Here is a 22,540-nt window from a genome sequence, read left to right on the forward strand (position 1 = left end):
TACCGACAGCTATGTTCTCTTTGGTTCGAATACGACCTATGTTTGAACAGGAAGCCCCCAAATGACCTTGAGAGGTTTTTAACGACCCTGATTCAAATACGATCCAAGTCGGACTCAAAGGGGTTAAGCTATGATTCGGAAACGATCAAGAAGCCCCCAGTGAGTTTTGGCCTTGAGCCGATCAAGAGGGTTACGACAGCTATGTTCTCTTTGGTTCGAATACGACCTATGTTTGAACAGGAAGCCCCCAAGTGACCATGAGGTTTGCAGCTAGATTCGGATACGATCATAAGCTGGACCAAAAAGGTTAAACTTGATTCAAATATGATCAGCTCCTTAATAGTCATTTGTAAATAGGAAATAATAAAGATGCATAGTATTTGAAAAGAAAAGAGACCGATGGTCTTACTTTATTGCTTATCATAGTATATACAACATGAACGTATGTACATGATGAGAGCCGGTGGCTCAAGTGTAATATGGCCGAAGTTGAGCAATGTTCCATCGCCGGCGGGTCTCCTCTTCCAACTTACATGAGTCTGCATGCTCTCGAACGTCAATGAGGTAGTATGACCCATTGTTTAAATTTTTACTGACCACAAAGGGTCCTTCCCAAGGTGGGGATAACTTGTGTGCATCTGAAAGATCCTGGATGAGCCGGAGCACCAACTCGCCTTCCTGAAAAGTCCTGAACTTAACCCGGCGGTTGTAATAATGACGCAAGTCCTATTGATAAATTGCTGACCGGGCCGTTGCTAAGTCTCTTTCTTCATCCAACAAGTCAAGTGCATCCTGTCTGGCTTGTTCATTATCAGCTTCAACATAAGCCGCCACACGGGGCGAGTCATGACGGATGTCACTAGGCAATACTGCTTCTGCTCCATAAACCATGAAGAAAGGTGTGTAACCCATAGACCTATTGGGTGTAGTGTTGATACTCCATAATACCGAGGGTAATTCCTCTACCCAACAACCCGGCGTTCGTTGTAAAGGAACCATAAGCCGGGGTTTGAGCCCTTTCGAAATTTCCTGATTGGCTCTCTCAGCTTGACCATTGGATTGAGGGTGAGCTACAGAAGAAACATCAAGTCGGATGTGTTCCCGTTGACAAAATTCCTCCATAGCTCCTTGGAACAGATTAGTGCCATTGTCAGTGATAATACTGTGTGGAAAACCGAAACAGAAAATCACCTTTTTCATGAACTGAACCGCCGTGGCTGCGTCACATTTACTCACAGGCTCCGCCTCAACCCACTTGGTGAACTTACCAACTGCCACCAGGAGATGTGTCTTTTTATCCTTAGACCTTTTGAAAGGTCCCACCATGTCAAGCCCCCAGACCGCAAACGGCCAAGTGATTGGAATCATCTGGAGCTCTTGAGCCGGCACATGCGCTCGTCGTGCAAATTTCTGACATCCATCACATCTACTGACCAGATCTTCTGCATCAGCATGAGCCGTCAACCAGTAAAAGTCGTGACGAAACGCTTTGGCCACTAAAGATTTTGACCCGGCGAGATGACCGCAATCGCCTTCATGGATCTCACGAAGGATTTCTTTACCTTCTTCGGGGGAAACACACCGTTGAAACCCTTCGGAAATACTGTGATGATATAACTCTCCATCTGAAATCATCATGGACTTAGATCGCCGGGTTATCTGTCGAGCCAGGCTCTCATCTCCTGGCAACTCTCCTCGGGTCATGTAAGCCAAGAACAACACCGTCCAATCTGGGATTACATGAAGAGCCGCTACCAACTACGCCTCCGGGTCAGGAACAGCTAAATCTTCTTCTGTGGGCAACTTGACAGAGGGGTTATGCAAAACATCCAAAAAGGTGTTAGGTGGCACCGGCTTACGCAGAGACCCCAGCCGGCTTAAAGCATCAGCTGCCTCGTTCTTTCGACGATCAATGTGTTCCACCTGATAACCTTTAAAATATCCTTCAACGGCATCAACCTCTCGGCGATAAGCCGCCATGAGAGGGTCCTTGGAATCCCACTTGCCAGATACCTGTTGAGCCACTAGATCCGAGTCGCCAAGACATCTGACCCGGCTCAAGCTCATCTCTTTTGCCACTCGAAGACCATGGAGCAAGGCTTCATACTCTGCTGTGTTGTTAGTGCAAGGAAACATCAACCGTAATACATAACAAAATTTGTCACCTCATGGGGAAGTTAGCACGACTCCAGCCCCCGAGCCTTCCAACTGCCTGGACCCATCAAAATGAATAGTCCAATACGTGTTGTCTGGCTTCTCTTTTGGAATCTGCAACTCTATCCAGTCATTGATGAAGTCAACCAGGGCTTGAGACTTAATTGCAGTACCTGGAATATACTTCAACCATGAGACCCAAGCTCAATTGCCCACTTGGCGACTCGCCCAGTGGCTTCTCTGTTTTGAATAATGTCTCCCAAAGGAGCGGAGCTAACCACAATGATTGGATGTCCCTGAAAGTAATGCTTAAGCTTCGGGCTCGCCATGAATACCCCATAAACAAGCTTCTTCCAATGTGGATATCGTTGCTTAGACTCAATTAGCACTTCACTAACATAATAAACCGGCCGCTGAACCGGATGCTCTTTACCAGCCTCCTTGCGCTCTACCACAATAGCCACACTAACAGCTCGTGAGTTGGCAGCCACGTATAACAATAGCGGCTCTTTCTCAATTGGAGTAGCCAGGACCGGCGGCTCAGCCAGCTGTGCCTTCAGATCCTCAAAAGCAGCGTTCACAACATTGCTCCAAACAAAAACATCCATTTTCTTCATCAACTGATACAGAGGCATAGCCTTTTCCCCTAACCGTCTTATGAACCGGCTCAAAGCAGCCACACGACCCGCCAGCCGCTGAACATCATTGACGCATGTTGGTTTGGCTAGGGATGTAGTTGTCTTGATTTTCTCCGGGTTAGATTCAGTACCTCGGTTGGACACCAAAAAACCCAAGAGCTTGCCGGCTGGCACTCCAAAAACACACTTGGCCGGGTTAAGCATCATTTTGTAAACCCGGAGATTATCAAAAGTCTCTTTCAGGTCTGTGACCAAGGTTTCCTCTTCCCTGGATTTCACCACTATATCATCCACATAAGCATGAACATTGTGCCCAATTTGATTGTGAAGACAATTCTGCACACACTGCTGGTAAGTCGCCTGGGCACTCTTAAGCCCAAAAGGCATAGACACATAGCAGAAAGCTCCAAAAGGAGTAATAAAAGCTGTCTTCTCTTGATCCTTGACTGCCATCTTACTCTGATGATAACCGGAATAAGCATCCAAGAAACTCAACCGTGCGCAACCCGCCATAGCATCAATGATCTGATCAATACGGGGGAGAGCAAAAGGATCAGCTAGACAAGCCTTGTTCAGATCGGTGTAATCCACACACATACGCCAGGTGCCATTCTTCTTGAGTACAAGCACCGGGTTAGCTAACCATTCGGGGTGAAAGACCTCCACAATGAACCCGGCTGCCAAGAGCCGGGCTACCTCTTCTCCAATGGCCTAGCGCCTTTCTTCATTGAACCGTCAAAGAAACTGTCTGACATGTTTGAACTTTGGATCGATATTAAGAGTGTGCTCAGCGAGTTCCCTCGGGACACCCGGCATGTCTGAAGGTTTCCATGCAAAGATGTCCCGGTTCTCATGGATGAACTCGATGAGCGTGCTTTCCTATTTCGGATCCAAGTTTGCACTGATGATGAACTGTTTGGATGAGTCACCAGGTACAAAGTCAACCATCTTAGTGTCATCAGCTGATTTGAATTTTAACTCTGGCTCATGCTCTGTTGTTGGTTTCTTTAATGACGTCATGTCTACCGGGTCAACATGATCCTTGTAAAATTTTAACTCCTCTGTTGCACAAACAGATTCAGCATAGGCAACATCACCTTCTTCACATTCCAAGGCTATATTTCGGCTCCCATGTACTGTAATGGTGCCTTTATGACCCGGCATCTTGAGCTGCAAATATACGTAACACGGCCGAGCCATGAACTTGGGGGTCAGGGGGGCTTGCCTGGTTGCTCTGGCAAGGAGGGGTCGTCGACACCATAGTCGAACTGGGGGTCGCCGGCAATCTCGGGGTCTACCGGAAAGAAGTAATGGAGGGGGAACACAATAAATAACAGAGCAATCAAAGCATCACAAAGCATAACATGGCAATATGTGGTGCTAGGCTACCTAACGCAGTACTAGGTGATACCGCAAAGGGGGGAAACATCCGGGAAAGTATCCCCAAAGTTTCGCGTTTTCGGACATATGAAACAGAGGGGAAAAGTTGTGTGTTCGCTATGTTAGGGATGTGTGGCGGATGAACGGGCTGAGTATTCGGATTCTTCTCGTCATTCTGAGCAACTTTCATGTACAAAGTTTTTCCATCCGAGCTACGAATTATTTTATATTAATTTTAAGAGATTTAAATCATTTTTAGGATTGATTTAATTATTTTAAATCAACATTGTCCAGAATAGTGTTTGTTGACGTCATCAGGACGTCAGCAGTCAACAAAACGTTGACTGGGTCAAACTAATGTGTGGGCCCCGCATGTCATACACTGATTACTAATTAACCAATTTAATTAGTTTAAATAACAGATTAGCCAGGTTAATTAAATAATTAGGCTAATCTAATTAGAATTAATTAAGTTAATTAATTCTTTGATTTATTTATTTATTTATTTATTTTAATTCTTTTTTATAAACGTTTTGTGCGGTGGGCCCCTACTGCCAGTGGCCCAGGAGGCCACTGGAGCGGGTACCAGCGGACGGACCCGACGGGCGCGGGCGGGGCGCTGCCCGCCAAGACGCGGGGGGAGGCCGTGGCCACGGCGGGGCTCGCTGGCCGGCCACGGCAGGCGGAGGTGGGCACAGTGGGCGGCGCGGTGCGGTAGCCGGGAGGAAATGAGCAGCAAGGGGCCGGCCACGGCGCCGGAGCAAGGCAGGGCGCGTGCGCACGCAAGGGCGGCGGGTGCGGAGCATGGCGGGTAGCTGCGGCAGCCGGCGGTGTGCGGGCGAGCAGGGGAGGCAGTGGCAATGTGGCTGTGCAGGGGGGAAGAGCGTCGGGCGGTGCCGGAGTGGGGTGCGGGGAGCAGCGGCGAGGCCATGCGCGGGCGGAGCATGAGCGCATAGCAGCGGCAATTGGGAAGAGCGGGGGCGGGCACGGCCGAACGGAGGAGGGGCGCCGGCAAGCAGGAAGTAGCGGGGCGGCAGAGGGCATGCAGAGCCAGGGCGCGAGCAGCCCACGGCGAGCGCGTCGGCCGACGGGGAGCGGCGCTAGGCGGCAGGGCTCAGTAACGGCGCAGCTGATGCGCCGGTCGGGCGAGCGAATGGGCGGCGCAGGCCGTGGCTGGGTGGCGCGCGCATGCGCGCTGGGAGGCGAGCACGGGCGGGGTGGCGCCCAAAAGTAGCTACTAGCGACGCGGGCGTGCAGGGTGCGGTGTAGCAGGCGCGCGAACGGGCGCAGTCGGATGCAGCTGGAGGCGCCGTAGCACACGCAGGAGCGAACTCCGAGCACAGCCATGACGAGCGAGGCCGACAGCTAAACGGCGACGAATCGAGAGGAAGAGTAGGGGATTCAGCATGGCTCACAAAGAGGAGGGGTGGGGACGTGCTTGAGTAGGTCAGGGTGGACCGGAGCTCGCGGAACGGCGGCGAGAGGGCGGCGGTGGCCGACGAAGGTGGAAGAAGCCAACAACATTGGGGCGGCTCCTCGGGCTCGATCTGGAGCGGTAGTCGAAGGAGAGGAGCACGACCGTCCTCTTGGACAAGGTGGTGTGGCACGGGGGAGTCGGTGGCCACGGGAACGACGAGGGGACAACGAGATGGCATCGTGCGAGTGTGGGGAAGAGAGCAGCAGCGCGTGAGGGAGAGGGAAAAGGGGCTAGGGTTTCTGAGGTCGAGGGAGGGGGTCCCTAGCGATGTTCTTATCCACAAGAGGGGCCGGGAATGGCCGCCACGAGGCCGGGGCGCCATGGGATGGCCACCAGGATCCCTTGCTGTCTCCTATAGCGGCAGGAAGAGGATGAGTGGGGGGAGGTGGGCTTCTTGTGTTGCTATGTGGGCCAAGTCCTCAATTGCACCTCTGCTTCTTTTTTTCCTTTTCTCTACTTTTTTCTATTTGAATGCTATAGTAAATGAACTTAGTTAAACTTGAAATCTGGCACATTATTCAAGAACAACATTGTGGTGTTGCATAAAGAGTTTTAGAGCCAATTGTTCGGGCATTTTTAGAAATTGAATAAGTCATTTAATATGCTATTGGACCACTATATAATTTGGTGGGGGCATTTCTTTATAATTCAAATGAGGTTGGTTAATTCATCACAATTTCTTATCGAATAAATGCAACACCACGAACATTTTTGTTTTACAGTTTGAAAAAAAATCATTTGACTTGAAATTTAAATTTGAATTTGAACATGGTTTGAATTAACGCAAGTTTAGCAATAGTAATCGTGGTGACGTGGCAACATTAGTGGAGGGTTACTGTAGCTTAAATATCCGGGCGTCACAAATAACCACTTTATTATTGCCTCTAGGGCATATTTCTAATAGTAACATATCACCGGACAAAGGGAATTGCATACAGGATTAACCGAATCCTTGACATCGTGGTTCAATCGATAAAAGATATTCGTGGAATATGTAGGAACCAATATGGGCATCCAGGTCCCGCTATTGGTTATTGACCAGAGAGGCGTCTCAGTCATGACTACATGATTCCCGAACCCGCAGGGTCGCACGCTTAACGTTCGTTTGATGCTAGAGTAGTATTGGGATATTTGATGATTAGTAACCGAATGTTGTTTCGAGTCCCGGACGTTATGGGGGGTCCCGAAATGGTCGAGAGGTAAAGATTTATATATGGGAAATCAGATTTTGGGTTCCATAAAAAGATGCAGCTTTTTCGGTATTGTACCAGGAAGCTTCCAGAAGGTTCCGGAGGATTCCGGAGGGGTCCGGAAGTCCACAAGTGGTCCCACTATGACCCAAGGGCTGGCATGGGCTAAGGGGAGGGGCCCTGGTCTTATTGGGCTAGGCGCACCAAATCCTCAAAAGCCCATGTGTCTAGGGAAGGGAAAAGGGGGAGTCCTAATAGGAATAGGATTGGACTTGGAGTCCAAGTCCTCTCCCCCTTTGGCGCCAACTCCTTTTAGGAGTAGGTATGGACTCCCAGCCCTCCCACACATATAAATATAGGGGAGAGGGTGCAATACATTGGCCTTGGTTGCTGCCCTGTCTCTCCCTCCCGGCATATTTCTCGTCCACGGTTTTTCACTTAGCGAAACCCTGCCAGTATTCCGACTCCACCACCACCATCATCACCACGCTGTCGTGTTGGTTGTGATACCATCTACTTCTCTGCCTTCTCTTGCTGGATCAAGGAGGAGGAGATGTCCTCTAGCCGCACGTGTGCTAAACTCAGAGGTGACGTCCGTTCGGCACTAGGTCGGTTGGATCGTGATCGGATCGCGAAGAGTACGACTACATCAACCGCGTTATATACGCTTCCGATTTTGTTCTACGAGGGTACGTGGACACACTCTCCCCTCTCATTGCTATGCTTCTCCTAGATAGATCTTGGGTGTTCGTAGGATTTTTTATTTTCATGCTTCATTCCCCATCAACTCCCTTCGTCCCAAAGTTAGTACAAGACAGAGGGAGTAGAAGGAAGCGAGTCCAAAGCTTGAAACCACATATATCTATGTAGCACAATATGAGGAAATCAGAACAAGTTTTAACAACCCAGATCCAAGTAGCTTTATGTACTACTGTACATGCAACGTAGTATCATCATATTTTCTGTTTCATGGATGATGTGAAAAATATAATAACTATGTGTACATCTCAAAATCCAATGCTCTGATAAAGCTCTTTCGTTACTCAAAACAATACAAGTAGGAAAAGGGATAACCCTATGAAATTACCCTCTATGGCATATATGAACTACGAAAGCTCCAAAACAATCCCCTACATTGCATGGAAAAATGAATATGCAACACAGAATGAATAGGAACACAGAGCAAAACTGGGAAATGATGGAAGGAAAAAAATGTACCTGGATGGAAGACATTTTTTCAAATGGAGACCACGCAGGGCGACACGCTCCTGATACGTCTCCATCGTATCTACTTTTCCAAACTCTTTTGCCTCTGTTTTGGACTCTAATTTGCATGATTTGAATGAAACTAACCCGGACTGACGTTGTTTTCAGCAGAATTGCCTTGGTGTTATTTTTGTGCAGAAATAAAAGTTCTCGGAATGACCTGAAACTTCATGGACAATATTTTTGGAATAAATAAAAATAATGGCGAAAGAATCAACCGGAGGGGACCCATCGGCTAACCATAAGGGTGGGGGTGCCCCCCTAGGGCGCGCCCCTTGCCTTGTGGGTCCCCTAGACCTCCACCGACCTCAACTCCAACTCCATATATTCACATTCGGGGAGAAAAAAATAAAGAGAAGGATTCATCGCGTTTTACGATATGAAGCCACCGCCGCCTCCTGTTCTTCGTCGGGAGAGCTGATCTGGAGTCCATTCGGGGTTCCGGAGAGAGGGATCTGTCGCCATCACATCACCAACCTTCCTCCATCACCAATTTCATGGTGCTCACTATCGTGCATGGGTAATTCCATCGTAGGCTTACTAGACAGTGATGGGTTGGATGAGATTTATCATGTAATCGAGTTAGTTTTATTGGGGTTTGATCCCTAGTATCCACTATCTTTTGAGATTATGTTGCTATGACTTTACTATGCTTAACGCTTGTCACTAGGGCCCGAGTGCCATGATTTCAGATCTGAACCTATTATGTTTCCATGAATATATTTGCGTTCTTGATCTGATCTTGCAAGTTGTAGACACTTATTATGAGTTATGATCCGCAAACCCCAAGGTGACAGTAAATGGGATTCTTTTCGGTGATTACCGTAGTTTGAGGAGTGCATGTATTCACTAAGTGCTAATGCTTTGTTCTAGTTCTCTATTAAAAGGAGGCCTTAATATCCCTTAGCTTCCATCATGACCCCGCTGCCACGGGAGGGTAGGGCAAAAGATGTCATGCAAGTTCTTTTCCATAAGCACGTATGAAAATATACAGAATACATGCGTACATTATATTGATGAATTGGAGCTAGTTCTGTGTCACCCTAGGTTATAACTGATGCATGATGAATGCATTCTGACATAATTATCGATCACTGATCCATTTCCTACGAGTTCGTTTCATATTGACCTTTGCTAAGTTACTTTTCTGTTGCCACTGTTACAATTGATACAAAACTGCTACTATTACTTTTGCCATCATTACTGTTACTTCCATATTACTTTGCTACTAAATACTTTGCTACAGATATTAAGTCTTTTAGGTGTGGTTGAATTGACAAGTCAAATGCTAATACTTGAGAATATTCTTTGGCTCCCCTTGTGTCGAATCAATAAATTTGGGTTGAATACTCTACCCTAAAAAACGGTTGCGATTCCCTATACTTGTGGGTTATCAAGATCTTTTTCTGGTGCCACTTGGGATTTATATCTGAGTCACTTGGGATTTATATCTGCTGATCACTATGAGGAATTTGAAAGATAACAAAACCAAGATCTATCCCTCTACTACGAGGGGAGGTAAGGAACTGCCATCTAGCTCTGCACTTGATTCACCTTCTGTTTTGAGTAAACTTGCGACACCTACACCTACTATTGATTCTGATATGTCGCGTGTTATTGATGATGCCACTTCTACTATGCATGATGCTTATGATGATACTACTGCTTTGCTTGATAATACTGTGCCACTAGGTGAATTTCTTGATGAACAACTTGCTAGGGTTAGAGAGGATGAAATTACTGAAACTGATGATATTATTGAAACTGAAGATTATGATTCTCCCCCTAGATATGAATTGCCTAAGGTACTTGAGGGTTATATTATGGATGAAGAAACTGCTAGAGACTTTTTTGCTTGCAATGACAGAGATGATCTTAAGAAACTGTTAGCGAAGCTGAAAGAAAAATCTCTGAATGCTAGAATGCAATATGATCCTAAGTTTGCTACTTCACATATCTTTGTTATTGATAAGGATTATGAATTCTCTGTCGATCCTGAGTTAATTACTTTGGTTGAATCCGATCCGTTCCATGGTTATGAATCTGAAACTGTTGTGGCACATCTTACTAAGTTGAATGATATAGCCACCCTATTTGATCATGAGGAAAAAATTCACTATTACTATATTCTTAAGTTGTTTCCTTTCTCACTAAAGGGTGATGCTAAGATATGGTTTAATTCTCTTGCTCCTAGTTGTGTGCGTAGTCCCCAGGATATGATTTATTATTTCTCTGAAAAATATTTTCCTGCTCATAAGAAACAAGTTGCTTTACAGGAAATATTTAACTTTGTGCAAATTGAAGAAGAGAGTCTCCCACAAGCTTGGGGGAGGATTATTCAATTACTTAATACTTTGCCTGATCATCCTCTCAAGAAAAATGAAACACTTGATATCTTTTATAATGGACTAACCGATGTTTCTAGGGACCACCCAGATAGTTGTGCTGGTTTTGTTTTCAGGGAATGAACTATTGAGCAAGCTGAAAAACTATTGAACAATATATTGAGATATGATAATGATTGGACTCTTCCTGAACCATCCCCTAAGCCAACTCCGAAGAAAAGAGGTATTCTATTTCTCAGTCCTGAAGATATGCAAGAGGCAAAGAAATCTATGAAATAAAAAGGTATTAAAGTTGAAGATGTTAAGACTTTACCACCTATTGAAGAGATACATGGTCTTAATATTCCGACACAGGTAGTAGAGGTAAATTCTCTCTATAGATTTGATGAAGGTGATATTCCTTATAATAAGTCTGCTAGTCAATGCTTGGATGAATTTGATAACTTCATTGTTAAACAAGAAACTTCAATGCTTATGTTAGTAGACAATCGAAATGAAATGCTTATATGCTTGAACGCTTGGGTGATTATATGTGTAGAATTGTTAATGATCTTAAGCTTATCAGTAAACATGCTTCTATGGTAAAAACTCAAGTAGAACAAGTACTTAAACCACAAGATGATTTGCTCAATGAGATGAATAATAAGAACAATGATCATGTTGTTAGAGTTATGACTAGAGGTGGTAAAATGAATCAGGAACCTTTGTATCCCGAGGGCCATTCTAAGAGAATTGAGCAAGATTCTCAGAGAATTAATACCGATGCACCTAGTCCTTCTAATAAAAAGAAAAGGAAAACTGATAGGACTTTGCATGCTTCTAGTGAATCTGTTATAGACACACCTGAGAATCCCAATGATATTTCTATTTCTGATGCTGAGACACAATATGGTAATGAGCATGAACCTTGATAATGTTAATGATGATGTTCATGTTGATGCTCAACCTAGTAATGATAATGATGTGGAGATTGAACTTGCTGTTGATCTTGATAACCCACAATCTAAGAATCAATGTTATGATAAGAGAGACTTTGTTGCTAGGAAGCATGGTAAAGAAAGAGAACCATGGGTTCAGAAACCCATGCCCTTTCCTCCTAAACCATCCAAGAAAAAAGACGATGAGGATTTTGAGTGCTTTATTGAAATGCTTAGACATGTCCTTTTGCATATGCGTTTGACTGATATTCTGAAAATGTCTCCTTATGCTAAGTATATGAAAGATATCGTTACAAATAAAAGAAAGATACCGGAAGCTAAAATTTCCACCATGCTTGCTAATTATACTTTTAAGGGTGGAATACCAAAGAAACTTGGAGATCCAGGAATACCAACTATACCATGCTCCATTAAAAGAAACTATGTTAAAACTGTTTTATGTGACTTGGGAGCCGGTGTTAGTGTTATGCCTTTCTCTTTGTATCATAGACTTGAATTGAATAAGTTGACACCTACTGAAATATCTTTGAAAATGGCTGATAAATCAACTGGTATACCCTTTGGTATTTGTGAGGATGCGCCTATTGTGATGGCAAACATTACTATCTTAACAGACTTTGTTGTTCTTGATATTCTCGAGGGCGACAGGATGTCGATCATCCTTGGTAGACCCTTTTTAAATACTGTAGGTTCTGTTATTGATTGCAACAAGGGCAATGACACTTTTCATGTTAATGGTAATGAGCATACGGTACACTTTCTGAAGAAACAACCTCAAGTTCATAGTATCAACTCTATTGGAAAATTTTCAACTATTACTATTGGAGGTTTTGAATTCCCTCTTCCTACTGCCAAAAATAAATATGATATTCTTATTGTTGGTGACATGCATATCCCCATTGAGGTAACCTAGTGTTATTCGAAAGTTCTCCAGTTTCATGTCATTCGGAAGAAGTTTGTTAATAAGACTTGATCAACCTTGTTAATGGATTCCTTTTGATGGGTGATACATCTCCAGCGTATCTATAATTTTTTATTGTTCCATGCTGTTATATTATCATTCTTGCATGTTTTACAATCATTTTATAGTCATTTTATATCATTTTTTGGTACTAACCTATTGACATAGTGCCAAGTGCCAGTTGTTGTTTTTTGCATGTTTTTTTACATCGCAGGAAATCAATATCAACCGGAGTCCAAACGCAGCGAAACTTTTTGTGGATTTTTTGGACCAGAAGACATCCAGTGGGTCGGAGAAGCACCTGGCGGGTGCTCTGAGGGGAGCACAACCTACCAGGGCGTGCCTGGAGGCCAAGGCGTGCCCTAGTGGGTTGTGCCCACCTCGGTTGCCTCCCGAACCGCCTCTTCACTCTATAAATACCCCAATATTCCAGAAACCCTAGGGGAGTCGACGAAAATCAATTCTAGCCACCGCAAGTTCCAAAAACACCAAATCCAATCTAGACACCATCACGGAGGGGTTCATCATGTCCATTAGTGCCTCTTCGATGATGCGTGAGTAGTTCTTTGTAGACCTTCGGGCCCGTAGTTAGTAGCTAGATGGCTTCCTCTCTCTTGTTTGATTCTCAATACAATGGTCTCTTGGAGATCCATATGATGTAACTCTTTTTGCGGTGTGTTTGTTGGGATCCGATGAACTTTGAGTTTATGATCAGATATATCTTTTTATCCTTGAAAGTTATTTGAGTCTTCTTTGATCTCTTATATGCATGATCTCTTATAGCCTCATATTTCTTCTCCGATATTTGGGTTTTGTTTGGCCAACTTGATCTATTTATCTTGCAATGGGAAGAGGTGCTTTGTGATGGGTTCGATCTTACAGTGCTTGATCCCAGTGACAGAAGGGGAACCGACATGTTTGTATCATTGCTATTAAAGATAACAAGATGGAGTCCATTTCTACATAAATAGATCTTTTCTACATCATGTCATCATTATTATTGCATTACTCTGTTTCTCCATGAACTTAATACACTAGATCCATGCTAGACAGCAGTCGATGTGTGGAGTAATAGTAGTAAATGCAGGCAGGAGTCGGTCTACTAATCTTGGACGTGATGCCTATATAATGATCATTGCCCGGATATTGTCATGATTATTTGAAGTTCTATAAATTGCCCAACAGTAATTCGTTTACCCACTAGTTGCTATTTTTCACGAGAGAAGCCACTAGTTAAAACCTACGGCCCCCGGGTCTCTTCTTTAATATATTTGCCTTTGCAATCTATTTTCCTTTGCTTTTATTTTTAGATCTATTAAACCAAAAATCCAAAAATACCTTGCTGCACTTTATTTTATTTGGCATTCGATCTATTAACTTATTACAACTTTCTCACGCCCGTTTGCCAATTTCTGGCATTGTTACCCGAAAGGGATTGACAACCCCTTTAATATGTCGAGTTGCTAGTATTTGTTATTTGTGTGAAGGTGCCGTTCACGTAGTGTTGCGTGGTTCTCCTACTGGTTCGATAACCTTGGTCTCATCACTGAGGGAAATACCTACCATTGCTGTGTTGCATCATCCCTTCCTCTTTGGGGAAATACCTACGTAGTTCTAGCACACATCAAAAGGAATTTCTGGCGCCGCTGCCGGGGAGACATGATCAACACCTACCAGGTTCCTAATGACAAATCTCATCTCCTCACAATTTACATTATTTGCCATTTGCCTCTCGTTTTCCTCTCCCCCACTTCACAAAATATTGGTGTTTTGTTCGCCCTCTTTTTCATTCGCCGTTTTCTTGTCAGATCTATCTTTTTGCTTGCAATCATGAGTGATTTCGGTATGGCAGAAACATATGATGTCCTGACTCCTAAAATTGGACGATCTGGCAATCTGGATGCTAAAACTTTTGTTTTGGGGCAAGGAAATGTTATAGGAAAAGAACGTATCCAAGAATTTTTCAATTGTGTTGGAAGTTTAAGTCTTGATGATGTTCCTATACTTAAGAGGACTAAATCTTATGCGAAAGCTATTTCAGCACTAGTTCCGAAACATGAAAATAAATTTATCCATACTCATCCTACCTTGCAAAGATTGTTTTTTGAGCTTCCCATTATAAAGAATCCCAAGGCTAAAAAGTTGGCCACTCTTGTTCTTATGAATGAGTTTGACTATATAATACGGGAAGCTAGGGAAATCTTTGATTTTTATGGTATGAATCGTGAAAAACCGGTGATAGATGAAATTCTTTACAATAGTGATTATGCGTCAAGACACTTGCTTAGGGATAATTGATGGCCCACAAGTATAGGGGATCAATTGTAGCTCTTTTTGATAAGTAAGAGTGTCGAACCCAACGAGGAGCAGAAGGAAATGACAAGTGGTTTTCAGCAAGGTAATGTCTACAAGTGCTGAAATTGTAAGTAACATAGTAGTTTGATAGCAAGATATTTTGTAACGAGCAAGTAATGATAATGGTAACAGAAGTGCAGCAAGGTATCCCAATCCTTTTGAGGCAAAGGACAAGCCAAACGGTCTCTTATACTAAGCAAAGCGTTCTTGAGGGTACACCGGAATTTCATCTAGTCACTTTCATCATGTTGATTCAATTCGTGGTCGCTACTTTGATAATTTGATATGTGGGTGGACCTCAGCCTAGGTGTTGTTCTTACTTGAACAAACCTCCTACTTATGATTAACCCCCTCGCAAGTATCCGCAACTACGAGAAAAGTATTAAGGATAAATCCTAACCATAGCATTCAACTTTTGGATCCAATCGGTCCCTTACAGAATAGCGCATAAAGTAGGGTTTAAGATTCTGTCACTCTCGCAACCCATCATCTAATAACTACTCCACAATGCATTCTCTTAGGCCCAAATATGGTGAAGTGTGATACGCCTCCAACGTATCTGTGATTTTTGATTGCTCCATGCTATTATATTATCTATTTTGGATGTCAATGGGCTTTATTTTACACTTTTATATCATTTTTGGGACTAACCTACTAACCAGAGGCCCAACCCAAATTGCTGTTTTTTGCCTATTTTTGGGCTTCGCCAAAAAGGAATATCAAATGGAGTCCAAACGGAATGAAACCTTCGGGAACGTGATTTTCTCCACAAACGTGATCCAGGAGACCTGGAGTGGGCGCCAAGAAACGATCAAGGAGGGCACAAGGCAGGGGGCGCGCCGACCCCCCTGGGCGCGCCGACCCCCCTGGGCGCGCCCTCCACCCTCATGGGCCCCCGTTGCTCCACCGACATACTTCTTTCTCCTATATATATATATCCACGTACCCTCCAAACATCCGGAGCACCACGAAAACCTAATTCCACCACCACAACCTTCTGTACCCGAGAGATCCCATCTCGGGGCCTTTTCCGGAGCTCCGCCGGAGGGGGCATTGATCACGGAGGGCCTCTACATTACCTCCATGGCCTCTCCGGTGATGTGTGAGTAGTTTACTTCAGACCTATGGGTCCATAGTTATTAGCTAGATGGCTTCTTCTCTCTCTTTGTATCTCAATACAAAGTTCTCCTTGATCTTCTTGGAGATCTATTCGATGTAATCTTCTTTTGCGGTGTGTTTGCGAGATCCAATGAATTGTGGGTTTATGATCCAGATTATGTATGAACAATATTTGATTCTCCTATGAATTCTTTTATGTATGATTGGTTTATCTTTGCAAGTCTCTTCGAATTATCAGTTTGGTTTGGCTTACTAGATTGATCTTTCTTGCAATGGGAGAAGTGCTTAGCTTTGGGTTCAATCTTGTGGTGCTCGATCCCAGTGATAGAAAGGGAAACGACATGTATTGTATTGTTGCCATCGAGGATAAAAAGATGGGGTTTATATCATATTGCATGAGTTTATCCCTCTACATCATGTCATCTTCCTTAAAGCATTACTCTGTTCTTATGAAATTAATACTCTAGATGCATGCTGGATAGCGGTCGATGTGTGGAGTAATAGTAGTAGATGCAGAATCGTTTCGGTCTACTTGTCGCGGACGTGATGCCTATATACATGATCATACCTAGATATTCTCATAACTATGCTCAATTCTATCAATTGCTCATAATTCGTTTACCCACCGTAATACTTATGCTCTTGAGAGAAGCCACTAGTGAAACCTATGGGCCCCGGGTCTATCTTCCATCATATTAATCTTCCAACACTTAGTTATTTCCTTTGCCATTTATTTTACTTTGCATCTTTATTTCTCTTTATCATAAAAATACCAAAAATATTATCTTATCATATCTATCAGATCTCACTCTCGTAAGTGACCGTGAAGGGCTTGACAACCCGTTTATCGCGTTGGTTGCGAGGTTCTTATTTGTTTGTGTAGGTGCGTGGGACTTGAGCGTGGTCTCCTACTGGATTGATACCTTGGTTCTCAAAAACTGAGGGAAATACTTACGCTACTTTGCTGCATCACCCTTTCCTCTTCAAGGGAAAACCAATGCAGTGCTCAAGAGGTAGCAAGAAGGATTTCTGGCGCTTTTGCCGGGGAGATTCGCGCCAAGTCAAGTCAAGATTTGACTCCCAACAACGAGTCATTTCTGGTGCCGTTGCCAAGTCAAGACATACCAAGTACCCATCACACACTCTGATCCCTCGCATTACATTATTTGCCATTTTCCTCTTGTTTTCCTCTCCCCCACTTCACCCTTGCCGTTTTATTCACCCTCTCTCTCCGTTCCCCTTCTCTTTCCCTATTTGCCTCTTTTGCCCGTTTCTTGTTTGCTTGTGTGTTGGATTGCTTGCTTGTCACGATGGCTCAAGATAATACTAAATTGGGTGACTTTGCCAATACCAACAACAATGATTTTCTTAGCACTCTGATTGCTCCTCTTACCGATGCTGAATCTTGTGAAATTAATGCTCCTTTGTTGAATCTTGTCATGAAAGAGCAATTCGCCGGCCTTCCTAGTGAAGATGCCGCTACCCATCTAAACAACTTTGTTGATTTGTGTGATATGCAAAAGAACAAAGATGTGGATAATGATATTGTTAAACTTAATCTATTTCCGTTTTCGCTTAGAGATCGTGCTAAAGCTTGGTTTTTGTCTTTGCCTAAAAATAGTATTGATTCATGGAATAAGTGCAAAGATGCTTGTATCTCTAAGTATTTTCCTCCCGCTAAGATCATCTCTCTTAGAAATGATATTATGAATTTTAAGCAACTTGATCATGAACATGTTGCACAATCTTGGGAGAGGCTGAAATTAATGATATGTAATTGCCCTACACATGGTTTGAATCTTTGGATGATTATAAAAAACTTTTATGCTGGATTGAATTTTGCTTCTAGAAATCTTTTAGATTCGGTCGCGGGAGGCACTTTTATGGAAATCACTTTAGGAGAAGCTACTAAACTCTTAGATAATATTAAGGTTAATTATTCTCAATGGCACACTGAAAGATCTACTAGTAAAAAAGTTCATGCAATTGAAGAGATTAATGTTTTGAGTGGAAAGATGGATGAACTTATGAAATTGTTTGCTAATAAGAGTGCTCCTACTGATCCTGATGATATTCCTTTGTCTACTTTGATTGAGAATAATAATGAATCTATGGATGTGAATTTTTTTGGTAGGAGCAATTTTGGTAACAACACGTATAGAGGTAATTTTAATTCTAGGCCGTTTCCTAGTAATTCCTCTAATAATTATGGTAATTCCTAAAACAATTCTTATGGAAATTTTAATAAGATTCCCTCTGAATTTGAGACTAGTGTTAAGGAGTTTATGAATTCGCAAAAGAATTTCAATGCTTTGCTTGAAGAAAAATTGCTTAAGATTGATGAATTGGCTAGGAACGTTGATAGAATTTCTCTTGATGTTGATTCTTTGAAACTTAGATCTATGCCACCTAAGCATGATATCAATGATTCTCTCAAAGCCATGAGAATTTCCATTGATGAGTGCAAACAAAGAACCGCTAGGATGCGTGCTAAGAAAGATTGCTTTGTGAAAGCGCGTTCTTCTAGTTTTCATGATAATAAGGATGAAGATCTAAAAGTTATTGATGTGTATCCTATTAAATCTTTGTTTTGCAATATGAATCTTGATAATGATGGTACTTAAGATGAGCCACCTTTACCTAGAAGGCGTTCCAAAAATTGGGAGTTTTTAGATCTTGATGCAAAAATTGTTAAAGGTGGGATTGAAGAGGTCAAAACTTTAAGTATCAATGAACCCACTATCTTGGATTTCAAGGAATTTAATTATGATAATTTCTCTATGATAGATTGTATTTCCTTTTTGCAATCCATGTTAAATTCTCCTCATGATTATAGTCAAAATAAAGCTTTTACTAAACATATCGTTGATGCTTTGATGCAATCTTATGAAGAAAAACTTGAGTTGGAAGTTTCTTTCCCTAGAAAACTTTATGATAAGTGGCAACCTACAATAAAAATTAAAATTAAAGATCATGAGTGCTATGCTTTGTGTGATTTGGGTGCTAGTGTTTCCATGATTCCAAAAACTTTGTGTGATTTGCTAGGTTTCCGTGATTTTAATGATTGTTCTTTAAACTTGCACCCTGCGGATTCCACGATTAAGAAACCTATGGGAAGAATTAATGATGTTCTTATCGTTGCAAATAGGAACTATGTGCCCGTAGATTTCATTGTTCTTGATATAGATTGCAATCCTGCATGTCCTGTTATTCTTGATAGACCTTTCCTTAGAACGATTGCTGCAATTATTGATATGAAGGAAGGGAATATTAATTCCAATTTCCATTAATGAAAGGCATGGAAAACTTAACTAGAAATAAAATTAAATTACCATATGAATCTATTATGAGAGCCACTTATGGATTGCATACCAAAGATGGCAATACCTAGATCTATCCTTGCTTTTATGCCTAGCTAGGGGCGTTAAACGATAGCGCTTGTTGGGAGGCAACCCAATTTTATTTTTATTCCTTGCTTGTTGCTCCTATTTAGTAATAAATAATTTATCTAGCCTCTGTTTTGGTTGTGCTTTTTTGTGTTTAATTAGTGTTTGTGCCAAGTAGAACCGTTGGGAAGACTTGGGGAAAGTCTTTTTGATCTTGCTGTAAAAAACAGAACTTTAGCGCTCATGAGAATCGCTGCCATTTTTATTTGGAAGGTGATATTTAGTTAATTCTTTTTGCATATGATTAATAGATAAATTCCTCACGTCCATCAATTTATTTTAGAATTTTTGGGGTTCCAGAAGTTGCGTTAGCTACAGATTACTACAGACTGTTCTGTTTTTGACAGATTCTGTCTTTCGTGTGTTGTTTGCTTATTTTGATGAATCTATGGCTAGTAAAAGAGTTTATAAACCATAGAGAAGTTGGAATACATTAGTTTTAACACAAATATAAATAAATAATGAGTTCATTACAGTACCTTGAAGTGGTGTTTTGTTTTCTTTCGCTAACAGAGCTCACGAGATTTTCTATTTTGAGTTTTGTGTTGTGAAGTTTTCAAGTTTTGGGTAAAGATTTGATGGATTATGGAACAAAGAGTCGCAAGAGCCTAAGCTTGTGGATTCCCATGGCACCCCAAGATAAAATTCAAGGACACCAAAAAGCCTAAGCTTGGGGATTCCCCGGAAGGCATCCCCTCTTTCGTCTTCATCTATCGGTAACTTTACTTGGAGCTATATTTTTATTCACCACATGATATGTGTTTTGCTCGGAGCGTCTTGTATGATTTGAGTCTTTGCTTTTTAGTTTACCACAATCATCCTTTCTGTACACACCCTTTTAGAGAGACTCACATGATTTGAAATTTATTAGAATACTCTATGTGCTTCACTTATATCTTTTGAGCTATATAGTTTTTGCTCTAGGGCTTCACTTATATCTTTTAGAGCACGGTGGTGGATTTGTTTTATAGAAACTATTGATCTCTCATTCTTCACTTATATTATTTTGAGAGTCCTTTAGAACAACATGGAAATTTGCTATAATATAAAAACTTTCATAGAAGTGCATTGAATACTATGAGAAGTTTGATACTTGATAATTGTTTTGAGATATGGAGATGGTGATATTAGAGTCATGCTAGTTGAGTATTTTTGAATTTGAGAAATACTTGTGTTGAAGTTTGTGATTCCCGTAGCATGCACGTATGGTGAACCGTTATGTGATGAAGTCGGAGCATGATTTATTTATTGATTGTCTTCCTTATGAGTGGCGGTCGGGGACAAACGATGGTCTTGTCCTACCAATCTATTCCCCTAGGAGCATGCGCGTAATACTTTGTTTCGATAACTAATAGATCTTTGCAATAAGTATGTGAGTTCTTTATGACTAATGTTGAGTCCATGGATTATACGCACTCTCACCCTTCCACCATTGCTAGCCTCTCTAGTATCGCGCAACTTTCGCCGGTACCATAAACCACCATATACCTTCCTCAAAACAGCCATCATACCTACATATTATGGCATTTCCATAGCCATTCCGAGATATATTGCCATGCAACTTTCCACCATTCCGTTATTATGACACGCTTCATCATTGTCATATTGCTTGCATGATCATGTAGTTGACATCGTATTTGTGGCAAAGCCACCGTTCATAATTCTTCATACATGTCACTCATGCATCATTGCACATCCCGGTACACCGCCGGAGGCATTCACATAGTCATATTTTGTTCTAAGTATTGAGTTGTAATTCTTGAGTTGTAAGTAAATAAAGTGCGATGATCATCATTATTAGAGCATTGTCCCAAGTGAGGAAAGGATGATGGAGACTATGATTCCCCCACAAGTCGGGATGAGACTCCGGACGAAAAAAAAGAGAAAAGAGGCAAAAAAAAGAAAGAAGGCCCAAATAAAAAAATGAGAGAAAAAGAGAGAAGGGACAATGCTACTATCCTTTTTCCACACTTGTGCTTCAAAGTAGCACCATGTTCTTCATATAGAGAGTCTCTTATGATATCACTTTCATATACTAGTGGGAATTTTTCATTATAGAACTTCGCTTGTATATTCCAATGATGGGCCTCCTCAAAATTCCCTAGGTCTTCGTGAGCAAGCAAGTTGGATGCACACCCACTTAGTTTCTTTTGTTGAGCTTTCATACACTTATAGCTCTAGTGCATCCGTTGCATGGCAATCCCTACTCACTCACATTGATATCTATTGATGGACATCTCCATAGCCGGTTGATACGCCTAGTTGATGTGAGACTATATTCTCCCTTTTTGTCTTCTCCACAACCACCATTCTATTCCACCATGGTGCTATATCCATGGCTCACGCTCATATATTGCGTGAAGATTGAAAAAGTTTGAGAACATCAAAAGTATGAAACAATTGCTTGGCTTGCCATCGGCGTTGTGCATGATTTAAATATTTTGTAGGTGAAGATAGAGCATAGCCAGACTATATGATTTTGTAGGGATAACTTTCTTTGGCCATGTTATTTTGAGAAGACATAATTGCTTAGTTAGTATGCTTGAAATATTATTATTATTATGTCAATATTAAAATTTTATCTTGAATCTTTCGGATCTGAACATTCATGCCACAATAAAGAAAAATTACATTGAGAAATATGTTAGAAAGCATTCCACATCAAAAATTCTTCTTTTATCATTTACCTACTCGAGGACGAGCAGGAATTAAGCTTGGGGATGCTTGATACGTCTCCAATGTATCTATAATTTTTATTGCTCCATGCTATTATATTATCTATTTTGGATGTCAATAGGCTTTATTTTACACTTTTATATCATTTTTGGGACTAACCTACTGATATGTCTCCAACGTATCTATAATTTTTTATTGCTCCATGCTATTATATTATCTATTTTGGATGTCAATGGGCTTTATTTTACACTTTTATATCATTTTTGGGACTAACCTACTAACCGGAGGCCCAACCCAAATTGCTGTTTTTCGCCTATTTTAGGGTTTCGCCGAAAAGAAATATCAAACGGAGTCCAAACGGAGTGAAACCTTCGGGAACGTGATTTTCTCAACAAATGTGATCCAGGAGACTTGGAGTGGGCGTCAAGAAACGATCGAGGAGGGTACGAGGCAGGGGGTGCGCCTACCCCCCATGGGCACGCCCTCCACCCTCGTGGGCCCCTCGTTGCTCCACCGACGTACTTCTTCCTCCTATATATATCCACGTACCCCCAAACATCCAGGAGCACCACAAAAACCTAATTCCACCGCCGCA

This window comes from Triticum dicoccoides, chromosome 6A, assembly GCF_002162155.2.
Source record: "Triticum dicoccoides isolate Atlit2015 ecotype Zavitan chromosome 6A, WEW_v2.0, whole genome shotgun sequence".
Classification (NCBI taxonomy): domain Eukaryota; kingdom Viridiplantae; phylum Streptophyta; class Magnoliopsida; order Poales; family Poaceae; genus Triticum; species Triticum dicoccoides.